We start from the raw sequence: 12,541 nt of genomic DNA, 5'->3' as shown, positions 1-12,541 counted from the left end.
CTTTCTTTCTTTCTTTCTTTCTTTCTTTCTTTCTTTCTTTCTTTCTTTCTTTCTTCCTTCCTTCCTTCCTTCCTTCCTTTCTTCATTCCTCCCCTCCTTCCTTCCTCCCTTCTTCCCTCCCTCTTTCTTCCTTCCTTCCTTCCTTTCTTTCTTCCTTTTTACTCCTTTCCTTCTTTCCTTCCTCCCTTCCTAAATTCATTCTTTCTTTCCTTCCTTTCTTTCTTCCCTCCTTTCTTTCTTCCTTCCTCCTTCCTTTCTTTCTTGCTTCTTTCCTTCTTTCATTATTACTCTTAAGTTAAACAGTCTCAAGAAGAGTGTTGAAAAATCCTGGGCCCAAGAACCATATAACAAATTTTAAATAATTGAGTCACAAGCCCAATAAACTGACTAGGAAAGATTTTGAATCCTCTTTGATTTGTACTACACAGGCTTGCTCACCCACCCAGAGCCACTATTGCTCACATACACATTCCTGTCACATATGCTCTGCCCCCTGGATATAGTGGATACTGGATATAATGGAAGAATGGAAGCACAGATGTGTCTTTTATTACCACCAGCATGCACTATGTTATTAACATGTAAGGACATTTGCTGAAACTCCCTTGAATATGTGCTTCTGAGATCACAGCTACAGCAGATTAGCCATGTGCAATTAAGGTACCAATCATCAACATTTCCATGCTTACTGGCATATGGATTATGTAATTTCAAACCAGTCCAAATAGAGTTTTCATCTCTCAAAAATATATGCCTCTATGTAATGATAGACATATATCCTAGATTTAAGATGGCAAAGAACTTTCAAGATCAACTCCATTTTACAGACCACCACTTACACCCCATTTTACAGACAAGGAAACAGGCCTACAGTGATGAAGTAACTAAGGCCACATCACATATGATCATAGGCTGATAGATGGAGAACTGAAGGGAAAATAGAAGTCATCTTGTCCACCTCCTGCTCCCATTTTGTAGATGAAAAATATGATTCAAATAGAATTTATCTGTGTAGGCATATATGTTTGAATGTAAATAAAGTATATATTCTTCATATAATAGCAACTGAATAACTCATCAAGTAAACATTTAATAGGAAATGTCCATATTTGATATGTTGGTTTCAGAAAACAACAAAGTATTTCCTGGGTTATCTCAACCAAGGTACATTTGTACTGCCCAGTGCAATGTCTCTGGTTTGGAGCTATGTTTTCATGAAGGAAAATTCTAATTCCTAGGGACCTCTTTTATTGATTCATTGGCATGGTAGATCTAATTTCAGTTACAAAACTCCATAAGGGAATATTGTGAATTCTACAATACAGCTGAATTCTACAATCCAAGAACAAATGGGGTTCTAGCTTTTCATCACTGTGAGATATGGTGGCATCCTATCATAGACCTCAGTGGTACATTTTGTTATACAAAATATCCTTCTAAATATGAACTCATTGCCTCCACAAATAAACCTGGAAGTCTCTATAATGCAAAGTGCACACTAGAACTGGATTTACCATTATACATGCTTACAAATATGATAGAAATATAACAAATTTACATTTCTCAATGCATGTAATTAAACTTTATTAGTTAAAACTAGATAGATAGATAGATAGATAGATAGATAGATAGATAGATAGAAAACAAAAAACCAATACCTTCTCTAAGAACAATGAATCAGAGACTTAGAGGTGCTAATGAAATCCTATCGTCCTAGATTCCTGGGCAGTTCCCCTTTCTATCCAGTCAGAGGATGTGTGAGTCCCTCCAATGTAGTCAACTGGCAAGTCTACACCAATCAGTCACTTAGTACTGCCCTTAGGAGAATGCAGGCTCCTTGAGTCTCAAGTTGGTGGTGGGATAGTAGGATGGAAAGCAGGAACAAGTCTGAGATATGACCTAGGAGAATCTATAGAACTTTTAGTGACTTTATAGGACCCTCCGTAGGTTTCTTAGTGTTTGAAATGGTGTTTCTAGGTTGTCTGCTGCATAACTGAACTCATAGTTTTACTATATAAATTACTAATAAGATTCTTTTGATAGTCTCATCTGAAGTTTCTAATATGAACATCAGTTGCTTGAGAACACAGGTTTTTTGGTTCGATTGGCTTTGGTTTTTTTGTTTTTGTTCTTGCTATATCATATTACACAAGTCTTTATATTATTACTGATTAATAAGCTATAGAAAAATGATTAGTACAAACTTCTTAATCACAAAATTTGGACTTAAAACAAAATGGAATTAGTCATGAGTAGTTGGAAAACTGATTTCTATCTTACTAAGGTACTAACATCTATTACTATATGATACCTATTACATGAAAATTTGATACATTTCTATCATACTTGTAAGCAGTCTCCAATAAATTCAATTCTACATATACTTGTGAAGTTTTTATTATCCCTTGAAGACACAATAGCATCCTTTAAGAATGTAAAGATAAATGTTGGGGGGGGGTTACCAGCAGTCCAATTCCCCTTGGGGGCGGGACAATTGAGCGAAAATGAAGTGAGAAGAGCCAGAGACCGAGTAGGTTTGCAGTGGCTGATCTGAAGTGCCATCTGTTGATTTTAATTTTTATACCCTCTTTTCTTTATGATCTCATGCAGGTTTTTTTTTCATACATTCAAAATCACGTATTAACTTTTGAAACATCACAAGATTGACATTTACTAATTATCTTACTGTGGTTAAACAAAGAAGCAAGCTTGTCAAAAATTATTCATTATGGGCTGGCTTAGTTTGAACTTATTCTTATCCATGCGTAAGGTACAGGTACATCAGTTCCTAGCTAAACATAATAGTTATTATATTTTAACTAATTATATTATGTATATAGTTATGTTATACTATTCATTCCCATCATCAATCAAGGAGATAGTTATGGTAGTTGATTACATCCAATAAGATACAATAATATCAGTCTGGTCCAATGTTTTGTTCCCATGGTGTTTTTTCTGTTATAGGATCACTAAGAATACAGTTCTGGTAGGGTGATTCTGTGCTAGTTTGTCATTGCCTTAATTTCCTTGTGTTTCACTGTTTCTATGGTCTGTAGGAGTTTGGAAACACAGGCCAGGTATTTTCTTGCTGGGAACTTTAGAAACTTGCATTAACTCACTAACTGCTGGTTTTCTACTGGACTGATTCTAGGGGAAATTTCTATACTCTAGGGGGTTGTACAGGGGTTTATTTTTGGATAGTGAGTAGTCTTTGGCTGTGATTGTTCTTGCCATGAACCTGTATTGTTTTTCTGTGTCTCCTTTGAGCTGGATAAGGATATTGATTGCAATAATTTCAATGCAAGTGAATGTCACTGTAAAAAGAATCATATAGGGTAAACTGAGTGTGGAATCTCCATCCTCCTGACAACCTGCCATGCTGGATTGTCAGAGCTTGTGAGTAGCCATGCTAACCTCACAGCCTCGATGGCTTCCGGCAGATAAATGTGTTGCAACATGTACCTCCAAGGAACTTACACTATACCATGTTGTAGCCTACTGTTTTACTTTGTCCACAGTTAAGGAGAATTGTTTCTTAAAGCATTTTAGTAATGTCTAAGTCCCCAACCCTGACACTGTCAAATGACCTCACCCTCCAAAAAAAATCTCTCCCCCACTCATAAGCAAAAAATAATAGTGAGGAAAACAAAGTGACAAATTTACCATATTTGACAATGTATGCCCCATTCTGAACCAATACTCTACCACCTTTTTACCAAGAAGTACACTTCATCAATTGATTCTCTGAGGTCAGGATTGGTCATTAGGTTTTCCAAATTCTGAAATCTCTTAGTACTATTTTTCTTTACAAAACTGTGATCATTGCAAATACTTTTCTCTCTACTCTGATCCAATTCGAGCAAGTGTCTGCATATTTCACTAATTCCTCAGTCATCATTTTTATATAACAATAATTTCAGGTATTTTTTTCAATTTCAATACTTCTTCAGTTTTTACTATCTCAGAAATGTTTCTTTGAGTATATATGGTAATTTCGTTCTGCATTTGACCTCATTGGATTAGGTGCCTAGTAGCAGGATTCTTAGGTGAAAGGGTAAGAACAATTTCATAACTATCTTAACATAGATTCTCTCCCCTCCGCTGCTATAATGGACAAATTCACATTTCCCCCTGTAGGATATGAATGGGCCTCTCATCCCATAACTCTTCAAGCACTATTGATTTTTTTCCATCTTTTATAATATTTGCCAATTTACTTGGTATGGAGTTTTCTGAGTTGTTTTAATTTTCATTTCTCTCTTTTTTTCATGACTTGGAACATTTCTAATACGGTTTCTGACTGAATTTCAAGAGCAATTCATTCAAAACCTAAAAGTAATCCTATTCCTCAAAAACAGCCTTTCTGAGAGGGAGAATCCCATGAAGAAGTTGAAGTATCGTCTTAGCTGTGTGAAAATCTTAGCAATGCAACCATTGATGCAGAACCTTTGAGTTCTCTGTTCAGATGTAATTAGTACCAAATTTAAAGAAGCGTGCTTTCCCACTGCTGAAATATTTCATTTTGATATAACATGTCTCTGAATCAGTTGAATTTTCAGGAATCCAAAAAGTTATCCTGAAGGGTGTAAGTCTTCAAGGCAGTTAGGACAGTACCTGAATTCAAATTCCATCTCAGAAGATTCCTAGATATGTGAGCAAGTCACTGTCATTCTTAGTGTTTTCATTGATAAAAATCATGGATTATAATAGCACCTATCTTACAGAGTTTTATAAGCATAAAATGAGATAAAGATTCATAAAGTGCTTTGCAAATCTTAATGCAATATATACATATATGCATATATATGTATATATTCTAGCTAGCTATCTTCCTTATTCATATATAGTCAAAATTTGCCCCCATTGCACAATTTAAGGGACAGATGCAATAGATAACAAAGCAAGCTTCTTAGATCTTATTCAGGGGTGAGGGGGATCCCTCTCTCAAACCTTGCAACTTCATAAATCCTTGACCAACCATTGAGCCCCTTTTGGATTACTTTCTGAAAGAGCCATTTCAGTGGCTGTTTGTCACTTCCAGGATCAAATACAAAGTGTTCTGTTTAGCATTCAAAGCCCTTCATAATCTAGCCCCTTCCTATCTTTGCAGTCTTCTTACACCTTGCTACGTGACACATACTTTTTAAATCCAGTGACACTTGCCTCCTGGCTGTTCTATGAACATATTCTATCGCTTGTCTCTGGACAATTTATCTGGTTGTCTTTCATGCCTGGGGTTTTCTCCTTCCACAGTTCTACTCAGTGACTTCCCCTGCTTTCTTCAGAGCTCAAATAGAAAACCTATCTTCTACTGGAAGCCTTCACCAGTCCTTCCTTCTTCTAGCACCTTCTCTTTGTTAATTCTTTCCCATTTATCTTATATATCAGAGACTTTATATATTTGTTTTCATGTTGTCTTCTTTATTAAATTACAAGTTCTTTGAGGGCATGGACTGTTTTTTGCAGCTTTTTATATTTCCGTTAGCACGCTTTCTGGCGCAAAGTAGGCACTTAATAAATGTTTATTGTTTGATTAACAGAAGGATTCTTCATGAGCTGTACAGCACACTAAATCCCAAGATTTTTCTTATCTGGCTCTTCTAAAGCTTTTCTAGATTCTTGTAGTATTTATCTATATCTTTGTCAGATTTCTTTAGGGTCAATGGGGTATACTGATGTCTCCCACTATTGTATTTTTATTGTCTATATCTCCATATAATTTATTTAACTTTTCCTTTAAGAATACATATCTTATGCTTTAAGTATATATACACACACAAATACATACACACATGAAGTATTGATATTTGTTCTTTTTCTAATCTATGGTTACTTTAAGCATGATTTTCTTGGCTATTCATCTTATCAAGTTTAGCATGACTGTTTGCCTTGTCTGAAATCACAATTAGTACCTCTGTTTTTTTTTAGTTCACTGAAGCATAATAGATCTTGCTTCAATTTCTTATTTGAATTTTTTGTGAATCTCTATATTTCATGTTTATTTTTGCAAACATTGTTGGATTGCTATCCTCTTCTATTTTGTGGGTGGACTTTTTCCAAATAATGTTCCTAGTCATGATTGCTAATTAATTTTTGTTTGTTTCAGCCTGTCCTCTAGTGATAGTTCTTCTATCTGTTCCCTGTCTATTCCTAAAAAATAAGGAAAAAGGGACTAAAATAGAAGGTTCTTTAACTTTAATGGCCAATAATTCATGTTTCCTCACTAAGGCCTTTCTTTTCTTCCCTTTTAACCATCTCTAATTATAGAATTTTAATCTCTTTACTTTTAATCCTTCCATAATTCTTCATATGCCAACACTAAATTTTGTTTTTATTGTGACTGCTTCCTCCTTGATCCTACTCTCCTTGATATTCTTCATCTTTCTCCCCTCCTTACTTATTTTTCTCAAGTTAAATGTATTACTGAGACATGTTCTTTGTGGTTTTTCGTGGGTAAGTGTATAAGCATGTTCAACTATCTTCTTAATATAGTTCAGATGAAAACAAAGTTCATAAGATGCCCCTTTCTCCATGTTTATTTAACTTTAATTTCCCATACCCCTATTGTATATTATACTCTGATTCCCTCTACTTTCTTTCCCATCTCTTCCTTCATCTGACTATCAATACTGACTCAAAGACCCAATTCCCTTGTCTCTCATATTTACCTTTTTAATATGACTTTTGAAAAGATCAAAGTTTAAGAGAAGATACTCATTTCTTCTCTCCCTCTTAGAATATAAACAATTTTTCATACTCTAATTCCTTCCAAATAAACAAACATATTGACCTATCTTGTTTTTCTTGACTCCTATGCTTTCATTTCAAAGTTTCTATTCAATTCTGACTTTTTCATCAGAATGCTTAGATTTCCTCTCTTTCATGGAAAGTCCATTTCCCCCCAAAAGGATTATACTCATTTGGTACAGATATGTTATTCATGGTTGTAAGCTCTAATGTTTTTGCCTTTTACAATGTCATATTCTTTGGTCTTCCCTCTTTAATGTGGCAACTACCTAATCTTAGATGATCTGTGTCTCTCAGTACTTGAACTCTTTCTTTTTTGACTACTTGCAGTATTTTTTCCTTTTGACCCAGAATAACATTGCTGAGAATTTTTAATTTTGGAGCTTCTTTCAGGAGGAGATAAATGAATTATTTCTATTTTGACTTTGTTCTTTGGTTCTAAGGGTATTGAGTAGTTTCATTTATTATTTTTTGAAAAATGATATATAGGCCTCTTTTTTGTGGGAGGGGTAGGTTATGATTTTCAGATAGCTCTTTGATTTCTATCTCTCCTTCCCTTATTTATCGGGTCAGTTGTTTTTGATAGTATATGCATTTTCTTCCTTTTAAGAATAATTCCTTAATTTTGGTCTATCATTTTTAATGTTTAGTATTTATTGAAGCATGAAAGATAGAATCTACATATATATAATGGTCCTTCAGGGTCCAGAGGCAGGACTAAGATGTTGCATATACTTAAATCTCAAGCAACTAACTATATAGGTTAATAAGTATTCACCTCCACACTACCTACTTTCCTAATTCTTATTCCTCCCATGCTCTATAAGTCAAGATTTGCCCTACAATTACTTTCAACAGACCTAATGTCTTCTCTCCCCCAAAATTCTGGGACCCACATTCTGACATTCTCACAAACTATTCACAATGACTATTATTTATTCATCTACCATAGTCCTATCACTCTGTTAACAGAGGGATACTACTATTCCCTCTACCCACTCTTGATCACACGACAGAACTTAGAATTCAGCACTCAATAATTCTCAGCATATTTCCTGCAAATATTTTAGAGGTATAATAATAGTCATAGCTTTACTAATGATCAACAAAAGGAGATTATTCTGATTGTTCCTCTATATAATCCAATGAGCAAATCTAAACTTTCTTTGCCTCAGTATCCTTGTATTCCTTACCACTTATCCAATGTTTGTTTTTGTTGTTCACTCTATTCAGTCATCTCAGATTATTTGTGACCCCATTTGGGGTTTTCTTGGCAAAGATATTGAAGTGGTTTGTCATTTCCTTCTACAGCTCATTTTACAGATGAGAATCTAAGACAAAAGTTATTAAGTAATTTACTCAGGGTCACACATCTACTAAGTGTGTGAGGTTGGATTTGGATTTAGGAACATGAGTCTGGCACTCTATCCACTGAGTCATCTATCTGTCCTTTATTCAAGATTATAGAATAGTAGAGCCAAGATTCAAGCCCATCTGCCCTCCTGTTCACCCTCAGTAAATGCAGCAATATATAAATAAAGATGTCAAGATCTGAGACAAAAATCTAAAGTCTTAAACAAATATTTTTATCTATAGGCTCTCTTTTCTGTTCTCCTTTCCCTCTGTGTCCGATTTCTCTAATATCCTCTAACAAGTGTTAGCCCTTCCCTACTTTCTAACCCCCTTTCCCAAGCCAAGATATGATAATCTTGTCTTTTCATTAAAACTCATTCACCCCAAAGGGTTTTCTCACTCTATCAGGTGCTTCCATGTCTAAGCCTTTTATCTCTAAATGTGAAATAAAATTCTTATTCCCCTTCTAAATGTCAGCTAAGAAGGCTAGAAGAAGGAAGGGAAAGTCTTTCCTCACCTTTGGTAAAGTACCAACCCCTTGGGCTAACTTTGAAGGAAAATACTCTTTTAGGGTGCCTAGTGGGAGGGAAGGAGGAGATACTCATTCAGTCAGGAATTTATGGGAAGACATCCCTCTCTCCTGCCAAACATTACACTCTTTAATTACTTCATATGTACTGGTTTTTATCTTCCCATATAGAAAATAAGCTCTTTTGGGAAGGGCTATAACTCATGAGCAACCTTTATTGGCCTGATGCCATGCCAACCAAGTTCAAGATAAGACAGATCTCACCAAGTTAAAGAACTGGAAATATGGTTCTAGTGATGTAATATTGTCTAAGTATACTGGAAGATGAAGTATATTGTATAAATATAATGCCGAAGCCTCTTGTCCAGGGACCAGTGTAAGTGTAGAGAAGTTTATCTTCAACTTTGCTGTAGGGTGTCAAAGAAATCAATATTGAGTACTTACTTTGGGGGGGCTTTTTAGTCACAATAACCAATAAACACCACTTACTAATCTGAAAAGGGGTTGCCTTCTGTGTCACTCAAAGAAGAACCCACATGTAAGAAATCACATATCCTTGAAGTGTTGGACAGAGATCTTATTTCTTCTTTTTTTCCCATTCCCTGACACCAAGTAGCATTGTTTTAGGAATAAAATAGGAGTTTAATAAACATCTGATTGACTGATCTATACCATTGAAAATAGCTTGGTGGTTAAGAAGATAGATGTTCAGTCTAATAAAGGACAGTAACACAGTCCTCGAGTTTCCTATCTAACTGCCCATCTTTTTTTTTAAACCCTTACCTTCCATCTTGCAGTCAATACTGTGTATTGGCTCCAAGGCAGAAGAGTGGTAAGGGTAGGCAATGGGGATCAAGAGACTTGCCCAAGGTCACACGGCTGGGAAGTGTCTGAGGTCAGATTTGAACCTAGGACCTCCTGTTTCTAGGTCTGGCTCTCAATCCACTGAGCTACCCAGCTGCCCCTCTAACCACACTTTCTGCATGCTCTACCTGATCTCAGATAACTTCTATTCCACAAGTTTGTGGTAGCATCACCAGTCACTAACCATGACTTCTTAGCCACAGATTATAGAATCTGAGCATGGTCATTGAGACTAACTTCTTCAATTTCCAAATGAGAAAATTTAATCTCAGTGGAGAAATGACCTGCCCCATATCGCCCAGTTAAGAAGGTTCAAAGGCAGGATTTAAATTAAGGTTTTCCCACCAGTTGCACTTGCTTGAATTCAAATCCCTATTATCATGCCACAGAACAAGGTATTTTCTTCTCCTGACAGATGTTGACTACATTCCAAGACTCCTTGTTTTCAGCTTCTTTTTTGTATATTCTCCTTCCTAATTAGATTGTAAACTCCTTGAGTGCAGGAGCAGCTTTTCTCTTTCTTAGTTGTATTCCTACCTCCATTTCAGAGAGCTTAGTTCATAGCAGGCGTTCAGTAAATGTTAATTGTATTATATGCATTGTTCTTATTCCAAGGCCAAAATTCTATCAATTATGCCACCAAGGTTATGTGGGAAAATGTGGTCACTTAGGTCCATTCAAAGGTAAGCCTAGATGGTTCTTGGGGAACCAAACTGAACCAGACTCCTTGGAACTTCCCTAGAGCAGACTTGAACCTTTTCTATGACAGAAAGTGTCCCCAGGATCCCTGGAACCATTTGAAATGAAAAAAACAACTTTGTAATATTCTATGGCCAAAAAAAAATTCTCCAGGATTGCTTCAATCCAAACTTGGTCATGGTTAAATTGACCTTAGACAGTGAGGACTGAGGAGGAGGGGTAGTATTCTAGAGGAAGAGAATAGCTGTTTGCTTTGCTGAACTCTCCTTTTTTGTCATCCCACACACTTTTTACTATGCATATGGTGCCAGTGGGAGTAATTATAATGTGCCCAATTTCTTCCTTAAGTAATTTTAGGAAACTTTTTTTCCTCCCATGCAGAAACTTGTCCTTTATGTTTTCCATAAAGCACCTGGCACATTGTAAGCATTTAATAAGTGTTTAATGATGAAACAATAACAATAATAACAACAACAAAGGAAGTCAACCATGAGTTCTTAGAACCATTGTAATCCCTCAGTAGAGGCTTTGCCAGAATAAAGGAACATTTTAATTTTTCCTAGAACATAGACTATTATCCTATCTATTAGAGCCTATCCTGCTATGAAATGTGGAAAGATTTTGATCACAGCCTATTCTGAGGTGGGGATAATTTCCTTCTTTAAAGGTCCTTGAGGGATGTCACACTGTGACATCAAGAGTGGCTAATGAGAAATGGTAGAGTTGTTTGGTCTTTGTCTTTAACACAAAGAAAGACAAAGCCAAATGTTGGTTGGGTTTCAAAATTGGACTATGTCTTCATGGATACTCATTTCTCAATGGCTTAATAAACCAGCCTTTAGGCAAGCCATCATCTCCTAAACATTTATCTTAACCTTCAAAATGCTTTCCCTTCTGGTAGCTTTCACTGTGGAGGCAGTGATGTAGAAATATAGGAATACTGGAATGAACCTTCTGAGGGGGTTAAACAAAAATATGAAATGAATGCTTGTGTTCATCTTGAGAATAGTTAACATGACAAAGCAGGAAGAGCAAACACTGAGCACTAAAGGAATTCTATCATCTATATGCATTGTTTTCTTGCTTATTCTTGATTAGTCTATGCAAAGATGCCTGGCATCCTTTAGTCCTAGTTTGGTGCAACTTTAAGAGGCGTCTCCTAGAAAATTAAAGCAACAAAAAGCCCAAACTTCAGAGGCTACTCATTTGGTTTGCATTTTTGGAATTGATGACTAGCATCTAGATAAGGGATTATTCAACTTTGTTCTGTCCTGAGCCCCTTTAAGGAGTCTGGTAGAGCTTATAGTGCTTTCAAAATATGCATTTTTAAAATTTTGATGTAGTGAAAAATCTCTATGAGAGCAAGAGTTCTTAGCTGGGAACTATGGGTCCTGAGAGTACATAGGTCCATAGATAGATGTCAGGGGAATTGGCATGGAAAAAAAATTATATCTGTGTTTTCATTAAGATTTGATTTCTTTTGAAGTCTTTTGTATTTTACATTTTTCAACTAAAAAACATTATTCAGGGAGGAGCTATATAGGCTTCATGAAAATTCCAAAGAGTTCATGACACATACAAAAAAGTTATCAAACCTTATGCCCACTGATCCCCAAGGGATTCATGGAGCCCACGTTAAGAAACTCTACCCTTGATGAATATCCCAAGGAGGATAAAGGGGGCTCTTGTGGCAATGGAATACTTTGCCTGGGATAGGGCCTTTGCTATATCCTTTCTCTTAATATGTTTTAACATAGTTTATGACTAGATAAATTCCCTGGAAGTGTGAGTTATGTCCCTGTTGGTTAAACCAAAATTGACTTATATGCTCAGAATACCAAATTTTCTAAATACAACTATTTCTGCACTCTAAAAGCTTGTAAGTTAGCAGAAAGATGCAAAAAAGCAAACTGTAAAATTCTAAACTGATGTGAATTGCTATGAATATTAGCATCATCTTTATCATCCTACTCCATGTCTTATTCTTTATCCTCATCCTCATAAAATTAAAGGAAAAAAGGACCCTAGAGAGTCTATCCTCTCTTTTTATAGATGGGAACACTATTTAAAAGTAATAGTGACGTCACAATTGATTTTAAAATATGAACAGGGGATTTATTTTTTTTTAAGCCAAAAGTAGCCACATGGCAAATACAAGGGAAAATTATATATCCTAGATTTATCTCATAGAAGTGAATCATACTATAATTTTTTTTTAAAAAACTCCCTGAGAAAGTAGTACAATGAAGTAGTCGAAGATGTACCAACCAAAGAAAATATAGTCCTTGTTACCACCCTACCACCTCCAATCCTTTCCCCCCTTTTCAGGAGACTTTACTTTAGCTC

This window comes from Gracilinanus agilis, chromosome 3 (assembly GCF_016433145.1).
Source record: "Gracilinanus agilis isolate LMUSP501 chromosome 3, AgileGrace, whole genome shotgun sequence".
NCBI classification, from domain to species: Eukaryota; Metazoa; Chordata; class Mammalia; order Didelphimorphia; family Didelphidae; genus Gracilinanus; species Gracilinanus agilis.
This window is presented reverse-complemented; position numbering follows the sequence as displayed.